The sequence below is a fragment of the Lithobates pipiens genome, unplaced genomic scaffold, assembly GCF_037356315.1.
Source record: "Lithobates pipiens isolate NorthernLeopardFrog02 unplaced genomic scaffold, aLitPip1_a1.2 Scaffold_27, whole genome shotgun sequence".
NCBI classification, from domain to species: domain Eukaryota; kingdom Metazoa; phylum Chordata; class Amphibia; order Anura; family Ranidae; genus Lithobates; species Lithobates pipiens.
The window spans coordinates 208,332,529-208,347,818 of record NW_027507788.1 but is presented as its reverse complement, the minus strand read 5'-3'; the positions used below and the strand labels follow the sequence as shown (position 1 = coordinate 208,347,818).

The window sequence follows — 15,290 nt, the reverse complement described above, 5'->3', positions numbered from 1 at the left end:
GGTGCAGCTACTGGCATTATCCAGATATCCTTGCTTTCAGCCGGCGACTCTGTGCACCTTTAGAATGATCATAGCGGAAGTTCCGCCGCTTGATCGTTCTTACAGGCGACGGGAGGGAACCATCCCCCCCCCCCACCGGTGCTTCTCCGGAGAACGAATAGCCCGCCGCCTGATGACGACCATAGAGCTTTCCATGACCAGATGGTCACCAGTCATCTCTATGGGTATATAAATTAATAAGAATGCGGCGCTACCTAAAAGTACTAAAACTTATAAATGAATAATAATCCCAAAATCAATATAAATCAAATAATATCGACTAAATGAAACATGGATATAATAAGAAATGAATCCATATAGATAATCCAAATAAAGATACGTGTGCACGCAATAAATGTGCAACAATTAGTGAATAAAAGTCTGTGAAAAATTATCAATCCAGTGATTAAATAGAAATAATTTGCATAAGTAATCCAAATATAAACAAGCGTATAAAAAATATATATATATATATATAAAAATGTATAAAAATATATAAAGTGAAAAATCCGTGAAAAAACAAATGTAGTGACTATTTAGATAATCAATATACACACGTGATTGTCCATAAATAAAGTGCACTGATGACTGATGAATTGCAAAAAATATACAAATAAAGTTCATGCAAAAAAGTGTGAAGAATCAATTCCCAAGAGTGGCAAATCACTGCAAACTTCAGTGCTTAATGGGTGCACCAACTATTTTCCCCAGCCTCTCACCTCCAATAGCTGGTAACAGGTGTCGGACCTATCACTTCCGGTTTACGGCCGAAACCGGAAGTCCGCGATTGCTGCACACTCTGCTGTATTTGTGAATGTAAGTGTGGATTTTACCTGTTTATTTCAATAAAAAAGCGAAGATACTACACATGAAAGCCCTCTGTGTTTTTCCACTTTATATGGCTTGGATTTCCTGGAGCTATTAGGAGGGCATATAATATATAACCTTACAGTGAAATACAAACAGCGGTGGAGCAGTGTGACTGAAAGATTAAGAAGCCAGCAGTTATCCTTTTACACAGTGCCTGTTTACCAGCTATTGGAGGTGAGAGGCTGGGGAAAATAGTTGGTGCACCCATTAAGCACTGAAGTTTGCAGTGATTTGCCACTCTTGGGAATTGATTCTTCACACTTTTTTGCATGAACTTTATTTGTATATTTTTTGCAATTCATCAGTCATCAGTGCACTTTATTTATGGACAATCACGTGTGTATATTGATTATCTAAATAGTCACTACATTTGTTTTTTCACGGATTTTTCACTTTATATATTTTTATACATTTTTATATATATATATATATATTTTTTATACGCTTGTTTATATTTGGATTACTTATGCAAATTATTTCTATTTAATCACTGGATTGATAATTTTTCACAGACTTTTATTCACTAATTGTTGCACATTTATTGCGTGCACACGTATCTTTATTTGGATTATCTATATGGATTCATTTCTTATTATATCCATGTTTCATTTAGTCGATATTATTTGATTTATATTGATTTTGGGATTATTATTCATTTATAAGTTTTAGTACTTTTAGGTAGCGCCGCATTCTTATTAATTTATATACCTATTTTTTAGTGCAGAGATCACTGTTTTTATGCTGGCTGCTTCCTATGCGCATCAATTTTGTATTTATTTAAATATTTTAAAAAATTTTTAAAAAAATTTTTTATGACATATTAGGTGGAGCGCACTAGTTTACTCTTTACACAGTCATCTCTATGACCGTCGGAGGCCCCGGTGCGGCATTATGACATCACATCCGGGCCCGCGATAGTAAACAAAGCCGCGATCGCGGCTGGTAAGCATGAGATCTTGGAATTATTTTTTTCCCCCGATCTCATGCTTTCCAGCCTGGAGGAGAGATGTGGGGGTCTTATTGACCTCGCATCCCTCCATGAAGAGGACCCGTCGATTCCTATTACAAGGGATGTTTAATCACTTAAATATATTTAAGTGATCAAAAAATAATAATAATAAAAATAATAATAATAATAATAATGTCAAAGTAAAAATAAAAGTAAAATTAAAAAAAAAAATATTATTTAAAAACGCCCCTGTCCCTGGAAGCTCGCACCCAGAAGCGAACGCACGCATTAGTTCTGCCCACATATGTAAACGCCGTTCAAACTACACGTGTGAGGTATCCCCGCGTGCATTAGAGAGTCAGAAACAATTCTAGCACTAGACCTCCTCTGTAGCTCTAAACATGTAACCTATAAAAATAAATTTAAAAAATGTAAATCGTCGCCTATGGAGATTTTTTAAGTACATTCCATGATGTAAATTTAAAGCGTGACATGTTGGGCATCTATTTACTCGGCGTAACATCATCTTGTCTTGTGTTTTTTTTTTTTTTTTTTTAACTGACCAAAAATGCAGCAAGCAGGATTTTTAACACCACAATGGAAGCACAACGGACCGGTGTGAAGACATCCATAGAATTTAAAGGGATGCATTTTTTCTTGTGATAAAAAGGTGCCGATAATGGCCGACAATAAATACATATTCATGTTACATTCACAATATTATTTAAAAGTCGAATAGAATAACATATAAAAAAAAAGTTTTTTTTTTTTTTTTTTTTTAAACTGTCATTTTCAGTACCAAAATTTCTTTTTGGCGCACCTGTAAAGCCTTGTACACACGGTCGGAGAATCTGTCGGAATGTGTCCTATCGGACCGTGTCGTCAGATAATCCGACTGTGTGGTATGCATCGGACTGATTCCGTCCGAATCTCCGTCCGACCCAATTTTCCAACATGTTGGAAATATTTCCCGACCAACTGGGCCGGACGGACCTAATCCGATCATGTGTAGAGCATTTTGATCGGACCAAGTGCCACGCATGCTCAGATCAAATTCCTACATCAAAGCTATTGGCTACTAGCCTGAATGTAGTCCCATCGTAACGAAATTACATCATCACGTTCTGAAAGATCGGATTTTTCGCCAACTTGGCCCGACCGTGTGTATGCAACAGTTTCGGACACAATCCGTCGGACTAAATCCGACGGGCAAAACCCGACGGATTTGGTTGCCAAAATCTCCGACCGTGTGTACAGGGGCTAACCCTTCAATGATCCTTTTTCTGTTCAGAAAGGCCTCGATTTGCTGCTCTTCCCATAAATCACACCAGAGAAAGAACGCAATTACTAAGCTACCAGCGATGTGTAAAGGTGTGAATACCCATGTGATTGTTATTGCAAACGATCATACATACACCAGATAAGCGTGTAATAGAATGACAAAGAAGGCGGCAAACAAACGAGACCTGTGAGATAAAACAAGTGAAGATCTAGTTTTTGATGTAAAAAGGTTCAGTTAGCACGTGATGGCGCGCGGCAGGCGGGTGATGGCACGCAGCAGGCGGGTGATGGCGCGCGTTACTATTTTGTGAAGTGGCGTCATACTAGAGGAGAGAGGAGAGGCTTACCTGCCCCACTGACATGACCGGTTCTCTTTCTACTTATTCTGAACAATGAACCTCCAGCTTGTCCCATATTCTCTATCTCCTCCAGAATACGTCCGCCATGATTACCTGAACACTAAATACTACAGGTATAAAATATTCATCAACCCCAATGCACTTCACTAATTCCATTAAAATATGCTTCTAAAAAATTCAGGAAAAAAAAAAAAAGCGTGGAGAAGGGGGACTGGGGAGCGCACCATCGCGTGTTCACAGTCCAAGGGAAGGTGTCAGGGGAAGCACGCTGCTCACAGCAGCCAATCAAATCCCGGCTGACACAGGTCACATTCTTATGCGTTTTACTTACTTTACACAACAAATCACACAATGCATACTACTCTATTAGGCCTCATGCAGACTGGACGTTACAAAACAGCACTTTTAAAAACAAGGATAAGTAGGGACTTTGGGATTTTAAAGGCACCAGATAAATTCAAAAAATTTAGGAAGTAATAGTTTAATATTTTTTGTATAAATTTATTCAAGTTTAGAAGAGACATACATAATAGAATAGTTAAAAGATTTTTTGACACAGGAAATGTATCCACGCATATAGGGATCTACCTCAGCATTCACATCACAAATCAAATAGTATAATTCAAAATCTATACAGGAGATCTTATCACCCAAGAACATATAGATTAGTGTATATAAATGCTATGGTGATGAGCTGATGTAGCGTCCACAAAACTTGCCCGACATGTTTCGCGTTATTGGGAGAACGCTTCTTCTGGGGCGTGAATAAAAAAACACTCTTAAAGATTAAAAAAGAAGAACAGAATACATAAATGCATAATGAAAATAAACTTCAAAACTTTTACAAAAATATAAATGACCGGCACATATGGCCCCTATGTCCCGCATGGTCCTTCTCTGACAAGTATATTTTTTGTTTTTTATTTTCTTGCATATTATCCCGGTATATATATGTCTGATTAATATGTATATAGCAATTTTATATTTTTGTAAAAGTTTTGAAATTTATTTTCATTATGCATTTATGTATTCTGTTCTTCTTTTTTAATCTTTAAGAGTGTTTTTTATTCGCGCCCTGAAGAAGCGTTCTCCCAATAACGCGAAACATGTCGGACAAGTTTTGTGGACGCTACATCAGCTCATCACCATAGCATTTATATACACTAATCTATATGTTCTTGGGTGATAAGATCTCCTGTATAGATTTTGAATTATACTATTTGATTTGTGATGTGAATGCTGAGGTAGATCCCTATATGCGTGGATACATTTCCTGTGTCAAAAAATCTTTTAACTATTCTATTATGTATGTCTTTTCTAAACTTGAATACATTTATACAAAAAATATTAAACTATTACTTCTTACATTTTTTGAATTTATCTGGTGCCTTTAAAATCCCAAAGTCCCTACTTATCCTTGTTTTAAATTATATTCATTAAGGATGATGGCATCTCCTTACAATGATATATTTGAGATATCCACTATTCGGCCACAAAGTGCTTTTTGATATCTCTTTTATCTCCATACTCCTATTTTGTGCTTAGTGTAGTTTAAAAAAAATAAACCTTAGTCATATGTATCCAAAAAGTAAATGACAATCTGTATTGTTAATAACTTAAAAACAAAAATAAATAAAAAATAAATAAATGTGTGTGTATTATATATAAATATATAATTTTTGTTTTTTTAACAAAACATTTTTATTGAACGTATTTTATATACATATATAAAATTTTGAACACAGCTATATTATATACACACACACACACACACACATATATTTTAAATAAACCTTGTGTTCATGTTAAAAGTGATGTTTCATAATCTGCTTATATACACCAAATGACTGCCCTATAACAGATTTACTGCTACAGGGCAGGACAGGGTAAAAGCACCGTACACAGCGCAACATAAACACTGGCTATACACACAGTTAACCCTTTGATTGCCCCCCGATGTTAACTCCTTTCCAGCCAGTGTCATTAGTACAGTGGTAGTGCATAATTTTTTTTTTTTTTTTTTTTTTTAGCACTGATTACTATATTCGTATCAATAGTCCCACACAAAGTGATACACCATAGTTTGCAGATGCTATAACATGTGAGAAGCTCATAGTGTGCAGTAAAATCAGAGCAAGCTATTTCAGCACAAGAGGGGAGCCGGTCTCAAGCTCTTTCGTCTCCTCCTCCCATGCTCATCTCCAGGATTTCTCCAGAGCCTCTCCCATCCTCTGGAACTCGCTACCTCCACTGGTCCGGCTATCCTTTACTATTGCTACGTTCAGGCGATCCCTGAAAACTCATCTCTTCAGGGAAGCCTATCACGTCTCCAATTAATCTCCTACCACTTCCATCAGCTCATTCCCCACAGTAATAACCTTTTGTACCACCTGCCCCACCCTATTAGATTGTAAGCTCTTCTGAGCAGGACCCTCTTAATCCTCTTGTATTTTATTGTATTATAACTGTAGTGTCTCCTTTTATACTGTAAAGCACTGCGTAAATTGTTGGCGCTATATAAATCCTGAATAATAATAATAACTGTGCTTCCTGAACTTTGGCCCGCCCCCTTTCCGCTCCTCGCTACTTGTCCATCTCTGTGATTGGCAAGCCTCACTGACAAATAGTAAGAAGGGGCCGACCCACGCACAACGTGGGTTAGGAACAGGAGCTTTGCTGTTAATCTATCAGTTCCCCCCAGGGTGCTCTGCAAGGCAGGCGGCAGTACATACCGGCTCCCCTAGTGCCTGCTGGAGGTTCAGCAGCTGTATAGTGACTTTGAACTCTGAAAAGTGAGATATTTGTGTTCTTGTTCTGCAGGCCGAGCTCCTCGCGTTATTGTAGCCAGCCTCTTCTGGACGGCCTCATCTGCAACATTGGCTTCACGTTATTCACCACGGGTAAGAACGCCAGTCATCCCTACACCAAACCAGCCACTCTTGGCGCTATTTACTAAAGCGGGTATTAGCGGTCTTACTTGTCAACCCACTATCAACTTTTTGTCTTTAAAGCGGTATTAATCCCAAAAGCAAACATTTCATTTATTGCAGCTTAATAATTCTTAGATGTGAGGGCTGCATTTGTTTTCTTTTTTTAGTCTCTTTTTACTTTATTTTCACCTAGTGATCCAGCCAGTAAGTGTTTTCAACAGAACAAGCTCTCTTGCAGTTACAGGGATGAAATCAACCATTTAACACTGACAGGAGTTCTTACAATGATCAGTGAAGGGGGTTAACCACTAGGGGGGCAGGGTGAGGGTTAAGTGTGTCCTGGGGCTTGTTTCTAACTGTGGGGGGGGGGGGGGGGGCTACATGTGACACATCACTGATCTCTGCTCCAGATCACAAGGAGCAGAGATCAGTGACACTGTCACTAGGCAGAACGGGGAGATGCTTTATTATTATTATACACGATTAATATAGCGCCAACAGTTTACGCAGCGCTTTACAATGTACATGTTATAATGCTTGTTTACATTTTCATCTCCCCGTGAGACAATCGCGGGTATCCCCATCGAGTCCGTGGGACCCGCAATCCGACTCATGGAGGTCCCGGCCGGTGCACGCACGCAATGGCATGGCGGCAAATGTAAAGGGATTTATCTTTAGGGCGGCACAGTGGTGTAGTGGTTAACACTCTCACCTAGCAGTAAGAAGGGTCACTGGTTCGAATCCCAACCACGACACTACCTGCCTGGAGTTTGCATGTTCTCCCTGTGCCTGTGTGGGTTTCCTCCGGGTACTCCGGTTTCCTCCCACACTCCAAAGACATGCAGGTAGGTTAATTGGCTTCTGTCCCAAATTGGCCCTAGTATATGAATGGGGACCTTGAATTGTGGGCTCCTTGAGGGTAGGGACCGATGTGAGTGTGCAATGTACAGGGATAGGGACAATTGTAGACACTCACTCAGGTTGAACTGGATGGACTGGTGTCTTTATTCAACCTTACTATGTATGTAACTATGTATCTGTACGCCCATTTGCCTGTCCGTGCCATTCTCCCGACGTACATCGGCGTGCGCCCGCTCAAGAAACCAGTTAAGTGTCAATTTGTTTGTGTATTTAAATCTGCTAATACATCTCTCACAACCCTCCCTCCAGACTGACAAAGCTGCTGCCCAAAAGGTGACCCCCTGTTCTCCTTCCTCCAGAGTGGGGGTACTCTAATACAGGTGGTGTGTTACCAGCCAGATCACCAGGTAAAGACAGGAGGAGGAAAAATCTAAAAAGAAAAAAAATGAATGCAGGCGCCACATCTAATCATTTGTAAGCTGTAATATATTACATTTTATGAGTCGGTTGTGGAGTGGCACAGACACAACATTGTTCAGGGTGTCAGATCCTGGCTGCTGGGCTGCTACAGGAGTAGAATTGGTTGTTCATAAAATCTGGATTATTTTTAAAAGGAAATCTGTCAATGTTCCCATTCAGGGTAAAGTGACAGGTCCTCTTTGAATCCCCCCAACCAATCCACAACACTGATCATCACGATCCCTATGCTGATCCTTCATTTATTTTGCACTGCCCCCCCACTAACGCTGTCCCCGGTTCCTCTGCAGCTTTTGCTCTGATCCTTATCCTTGTGGACCCGATCCCATGCTGGCTGCCAGTCCTCTTCCACGTGTTCGGAGCGGCCTCCTTCATTGAGGGGATCTGCACCGGCCTGATGACATTCCTGGCTGCAGACTGTGTAAGGAATATCATTTTAATAGTGGTTTTTAGGCCAACATTCGCAGACCCTTTCCATTCACTAGAAGACGGGACAACGTGCCACTAGTGTGTCCATGGCTTAAAAAAATAAAAATGTAAAAAAAATCTAGGGTGGATCATTGCCAAAAAATGTCTGCCTCTGATGTGGAAATGACATAAAAGATGACATATAAATCATGTAGTATAATAATAATAATAATAATAATAGGGACACTTTAACTACTTAAGGACCGTGCCTATTTTTTCACTTGGTGTTTTAAAGTTAAAATTATTAATTTTTTTGCTAGAAAATTACTTGGAGCCCCCAAACATTAGATTTGTTTTTTTCCCCAGACACCCTAGAGAATAAAACGGCGGCTGTTGCAATACTTTATGTCACACCCTATTTGCACAGCGGTCTTACAAAACGCATTTAAAAAAAAAAAAAAAACACTTTTTTAATAAAAAAAAAAGAAAAAAAAAGAAAGACAGTTAGCTGAATATTTATATATATATATATATATATATATATATATATATATATATATATATATAGTTTTACACTGAGTAAATTGATACCTAACGTGTTACGCTTCAAGATTGCACCCGCTCGTGGAATGGTGAAAAACTTTGACCCTAAAAAACAAAACAAAAAAATCTCCATAGGCAACGTTTAAAAAAATAAATAAATAAATTCTACGGGTTACCAGTTTTGAGTTACAGAGGAAGTTTTCATATTACGTATGCGTTTGTTTCTGCACGAGAGCTCGGCGGGACAGGGCGCTTTACAATTTTATTTTACATTTTTTTTTATTTATTTTACATTGTCCATTAAAATGTAAACATCCCTTGTAATAGAAAAAGAAGCATGACAGGACCTCTTTAATGTGAGATCTGGGGTCAAAAAGACATCAGATCTCACATTTACACTTAAAAGCAATTAACGAAAAAAAAAATATATAAAATAAAAATAAAATTTTATAATAAATATATATATATATATATATATATATATATAGCGTTTTTTTTTTCTTCTTTATTTTTTCTCCCCCCCCCCCCCCCCTTTAAAGACCATTGGGCGGAGGTGACGTTTGACGTCGCTTCCGTCATCCAACGGTCTGGAGCCAAGTGGGGGGGCCAGCTTTCCCCACTCGACTTCCAGCCTCGGAGGGAAAAGGACCCCGATCGTCTCCGCCGCTACCGACGGCTCCGGTAAGCTGCAGAAACCACTGGGGATAAAAGTGATCTGGCAGCATATCCGTCGCAGAGACCACTTTTATCTGCTGCCATAAACAACGGTATTCCACGTTACACAGCCGCTGTAAAATTATGGCGGACGGTCCGCAAGTGGTTAAAGCAGAACTATAGGAAAACCTCCTCCCCCATTTTGGATGGAGTAAGGAAGGGCTATTACCCCTTTTTACCTCTGTGTCCTATTGGGGAGATTTACCTTCACTTCCTGTCCCATAGTCAAGTGGAAATCCATTAAAAGTGAGTGAAATCACCAGAGCTGGTGCCCCCATTGGAAGATTTCCCCTCTGTTCTTGTTCTGGTGACAACCCAACATTTGGGATTTTCTTTCACTTTCGGTGATAATAATCCCCAGGATAAATAGAGGGAGGTGGAATCTCCCCAACCACTTGCGGACCGCTCAACGTACATGTACTGCGGCAGGGAGGCTGCTCTGTGCCAGTTCACCTACCTAGTACGTGATCTGACACTTCCGAGTCTGGGGCGCCAGAAACCCGATGTGATCACACACAGGGGGAGCCCAGCGGCAGGTACAGCGGACTCGATACCCGCCAATTACATAGGACCCAGTATGTGATCCTGCACTCCTGGGTCTGGGGCCCGCACATCAACTCAATGTCCACCGCCAGCCGCTGATCGTTCAGGACACAAGCAGAAAAAGCAGTCTGCCTATGTGATCAAGGCAGATTGCCGTTCTGTCAGTGGGGAAGCCATTACTGCAAAGCAGGGACACGGATCTATGCCTTCCCCTAGTGAAAGCACCTCCCCCACAATAACCAAAAACACAGGTTAGGCACACAGTTAACCCTTTGATTGCCCCTGATGTTTAACCCCTTCCCAGCCAGTGTCATTAATACAGTGACAGTGCATATATTGTAGCACTGATCACTGCATTAGTGTCCCTGGTCCCCAATAAAGTGTCAAAAGTGTCCGATTTGTCTGCCGCAATATTGCAGTCCCGCTATAAGTTGCTAATTGCCACCGTTACTCGTATTAATAAAAAAAAAAAAAAAAAAAAGGGATACCATAGTTTGTAGACGCAATAACTTTTGTGCAAACCAATCAATATACGCTTATTGGGAATTTTTCTACCAAAAATATGTAGCAGAATACATATTGCACTAAATTGATGAAGAAATTCGATTTTTACTTTTTTTTTTTTTTTTTTTTTTTTTTTATTGAATATGTTTTATAGCAGAAAGTAAAAAAATAAATAAGGGGACCGACAATTTAGAAAAAGAAACTTTTTTTGTTTTATAGCAGAAAGTAAAAAAAAATAAAAAATAAGAAAAAAGACCGACATTTTTGAAAAAGAAACTTTGTTTTATAGCAGAAAGTACGTTTCTTTTTCAAAATTGTCTTTTTTTTATAGCGCAAAAATAAAACCCGCAGAGGTGATCAAATACCATGAAAAGAAAGCTCTATTTAAAATGGGGGGGGGACATCAATTTTATTTGGGTACAGCGGCGCACGACCGCACAATTATCAGTTAAAAGTAACGCAGTGCCGCATCGCAAAAAAATAGCCTCGACGGAAAGGGGGGGGGGGGGTAAATCTTTGGGAGGGGGCACAGACAGCAAAATAATTCTGACAGGGGTTTTAATCCCTCTCCACTCTATCCAGGACTAAAAAAAATAAATGAATAAAAAAAATTAAAAAAAATAATGAATAACTCGTCCAGACACCATTGACATCTGATGAACTCTCTTTCCAATTGGCTCACAGGCAGCAAGCACGCCGACTCTCTACCAGACATCTGTTGTGTTATCTGTACTCAATGCCCTGTCTATAGGTAAGTGGACCTGTCTTATCCCAACACTGCATTTTCAACATCAGCAAGTAGAACCAACTAAGATTTTATATCTAAACCAGCCAAGTCCCATCTCTAATGGCGGCCACACATGCTTCAATTTTTTTTTACCCAATCAAAGCACAATTCAGTTAAAACAATCGAATAGCCAGAACTCCCCTTCCATTCAGATAGATTTGAACAAACTGAGCCAACCAGCTAGGGTAGAATAATATTGATCATTTTGCATTGATCGGCAGCACAAAGATACTTTTTTCATGAATATGATCATATTTAAAAATCGATCAGATTATGAAATTTACAGATTAAAGATCACTTTCATTACTTTTTTTATTTTTTTACACTTTAATTTCTTTTTTCTTTTTTTTTTTAAATGTAACTTTATTGCTATCACAAGGGTGGCTAACAAGACCCCTATGTGATAGGTTTGTACTTTTTATGGAGGTATCAGCATCTATTAGACCCCTGATGTCTCCTTTGCCATCCCATGCAGCTAATCAAGCACCAAGTTTGCTTGATTAGCTGTTTCCCTGGCAGTAGCAGCCAGGGAATGACAGCACTCACACCGGAAATCATTGTCATTTCCAGCGTCATTAGTCACAGAGATCAGGGAATTGGTGTTTCTTCATCGCCTCTGTATCTAGCTATCCTGTTGGTTTGCCGCTGGAAGAATAGGAGAGTCCGGGAACCACCACAGGCGGTGCTGGGAGAGTGGAGGGGACAGACCCTTCTCACTTCAGTAAAAGAGATTAGATGGCTGTAGAGCCGCCCAGATCAATTCTGCTGAACAGTCAGCATAAGACAGACAACCAAGCTGACAAAGCCATGAAACTGCAGCGCAGCAGGTATGCGATTTCCAGAGTACTGCCTTAATGTTTCCTCTCCCCGCAGGTTTCTTCCTGGTTCTCCTTCCTTTCTGGCTATCAAACTCCATATTCTCTGAGCTGGTGCTGAACAAACAATCCCGTACCGGGATGTGCTACGAGCCGGTGGTCTGCTGCCCATGCTTCTGGCATGTCTAAGGAGTTCAAAAGGGGATTCCGCCATCGCTGGCAATCACAGAAACCCTACAACCATAGAGTGCCTTCCTAGATCCATCCAGTTCACCCTGTACCTACCCTCCTACTCCTGCAGGTGGCGTAATAACTCACTGGTCTACTGACCCAGCTGTGTCCTTCAATGAACAAGAGAGACGAAAATAAATCCTTTCTAAACCTATCCAGTTCCCTCTGTACCTAGCCCCCTACTCCTGCAGGTGGCATAATAACCTATTGGTCTATGGATCTGGCTTTGTCCTTCAATGGACGAAAGAGAAAGCCTTCCTGGACCTAGGTGGCACAATAACCCATTGGTCTACTGATCCGGCTGTGTCCTTCAATGAATGAAAGAAAGCCTTCCTAGATATATCCAGGCTACCCTGTACCTAGCCTCCTACTCTTGCAGGTGGCGTAAAAACCCATTGCTCTACTGATTCAGCTGTGTTATTCAAGGAACGAAAGAGAAAGCCTTCCTAGATCTATCCAGGTCACCCAGTACCTAACCTCCTACTTCTAAAGGTGGAATAATAACCAATTGGTCTACTGAGCTGGATGTGTTCTTCAATGAAGGAATAACAAAGCTTTCCTAGACCTATCCAGTTAACCCTGGTCCTAGCGTCATACTCCTGCAGGTGGTGCAATAACCCATTGGGTTACTGATCTAGCTGTGTCCTTCAATGAACAAAAGAGAAAGCATTCCTAGATCTATCCAGGTTACCCTGTACCTAGCCTCCTATTTCTGCAGGTGGGTCAATAACTCATTGGTCTACTGACTTGGCTGTGTCCTTCAATCAATGAAAGAGAAAGCCTTCCTAGATCTATCGAGGCTACCTTGTACCTAGCCTCCTACTCTTGCAGGTGGCGTAAAACCCTTTGGTCTACTGATATAGCTGTGTGCTTCAATGAACAAAAGAGAAAGCCTTTCTAAACTCATCCAGCTCACTCTGAGACTATTGTCCTACTCCTGCAGGTGGCATAATAGCCTATTGGTCTACTGATCCAGCTGTGTCCTTCAGTGAACGAAAGAGAAAGCCTACCTAGATCTATCAATTTCACCTTGTACCTAACCTCCTACTCTTGCTGATGGCATAACCCATTGGTCTTATGACCTATCCAGTTGTACCTGTACCTGGCTTCCTACTACTTAAGGTGGCATAATAACACAATGGCCTACTGATTCAGCAGTGTCCTTCACTGAACGAAAGAGAAATCCTATCTAGATCTATCAATTTCATCTTGTACCTGGCCTCCTACTCCTGCTGATGGCATAACCCATTGGTCTTAAGACCTATCCAGTTGACCCTGTACCTGGCCTCCTACTAAAGGTGGCATAATAATCCTTTGGTCTACTGATTCAGCTGTGTCCTTCAGTGAACGAAAGAGAAAGCCTACCCAGATCTATCAAATCCATCTTGTACCTAGCCTCCTACTCTTGCTGATGGCATAACCTATTGGTCTTATGACCTATCCAGTTGACCCTGTACCTGGCCTCCTACTACTTAAAGTGGCATAATAACCCATTGGCCTACAGATTCAGCCATGTCCTTCAGTGAATGAAAGAGAAAGCCTACCTGGATCTATCAATTTCACTTTGTACCTAGCCTCCAACTCTTGCATAATCCACTGGTCTTCTGACCTATCCAGTTCACCCTGTACCTGGCCTCCTACTACTTAAAGAGGAGGGCCAGTTTAAAAAAAAAAAAAAAAAAAAGTCAGCAGCTGCAAACACTGCAGCTGCTGACTTAATAAAATCACTTACCTGTCCAGGGCGCCCGCGATGTCGGCCGCCCGAGGCCGAGCCGTCCCTCGGCTCTCGGGTCCCGGCGCCGCCATTCCCAGTAAGGGAAATAGGCAGCGGAGCCTTACGGCTTCACTGCCCGTTTCCTACTGCGCATGCGCGAGTCCCGGAACTACTGCGCATGCGCGAGTCCCGCAGCGCTTTCTGAATGGGACGCGCTGTGTTCTGGAACACACAGTTCCCAGAACACAGCGCGACCCATTACCCAGAAGACGCCGCGACGAAGACAGAAGACAGAAGATCTCCGCGGAGGAGGAAGAGGAAGATTAGGATAAAGTGCCTAGCAACAGGCATTTCTGGTAAGTAAAAAAAAAAATTTTTTCTCATTTTATTTTTTTTAGATTTTTTTGTCATTTTTAACATTTTTTGGTTTTCAGGGTGGCCCTCCACTTTAAGGTGGCATAATAACCCATTAGTCTACTGATTCAGCTGTGTCCTTCAGTGAACGAAAGAGAAAGCCTACCTAGATCTATCAATTTCTCCTTGTACCTAGCCTCCTACTCTTGCTGATGGCATAACCCATTGGTCTTATGACCTACCCAGTTGACCCTGTACCTGGCCTCCTACTAAAGGTGGCATAATAACCCATTGATCTACTGATTCAGCTGTGTCCTTTAGTGAACAAAATAGAAAGTCTACCTAGATCTATCAATTTCACCTTGTACCTAGCTTCCTACTTACAAATGGCATAATCCGGACCACAACACCATCTGCCTGGAGTTTGCATGTTCTCCCTGTGCCTGCATAGGTTTCCTCCGGGTGCTCCCATTTCCTCCCACACTCCAAACACATGCTGGTAGGTTAATTAGACCTTGTCTAAAACAAAATTGGCCTTAATATGTGTATGTGTATGTCAATGTTGTATGTGTTTATAAGCATGTCAGGACCTTACGGGGTAAAGGACCACACAAAAGCCGCAGATGGACTCTGGTGGCAAGAAAGCACCCTGAAGCGATTCAGTTTGCATAGGTAGGGCTATACAAGTCACTCACTCATTCCACTCATAACCCATTGGTCTGACATATCCAGTCCCCCCCTGTACCTGGCCTCCTACTACTTAAGGTGGCATAATAACCCATTGGTCTACTGATTCAGCCGTTTCCTTCGATAAACGAAAAAGAAAGCCTTTCTAGACCTATCCAGCTCACACTGGGCCTAGCATCCTACTCCTGCAGGTGGCATAATAACCCATTAGTCTACTGATCCAG

General features: G+C 41.0%; 1 protein-coding gene and 1 long non-coding RNA gene across 3 annotated transcripts in view; one reads left to right on the top strand and one right to left on the bottom strand.

Moving 5' to 3' along the window:
• Nucleotides 1–5,075, top strand: part of LOC143934500 (uncharacterized) — a 95,451-nt gene extending 90,376 nt beyond the window's left edge. Inside the window, exon 4 of the long non-coding RNA XR_013263280.1 lies at nucleotides 4,555–5,075. This is a non-coding gene — a long non-coding RNA (uncharacterized LOC143934500). The remainder of the gene's footprint in view (nucleotides 1–4,554) is intronic.
• Nucleotides 1–15,290, bottom strand: part of LOC143934497 (nicotinamide/nicotinic acid mononucleotide adenylyltransferase 1-like) — a 72,006-nt gene that overhangs the window by 53,055 nt on the left and 3,661 nt on the right. The gene's annotated exons all lie outside the window — the stretch shown is intronic.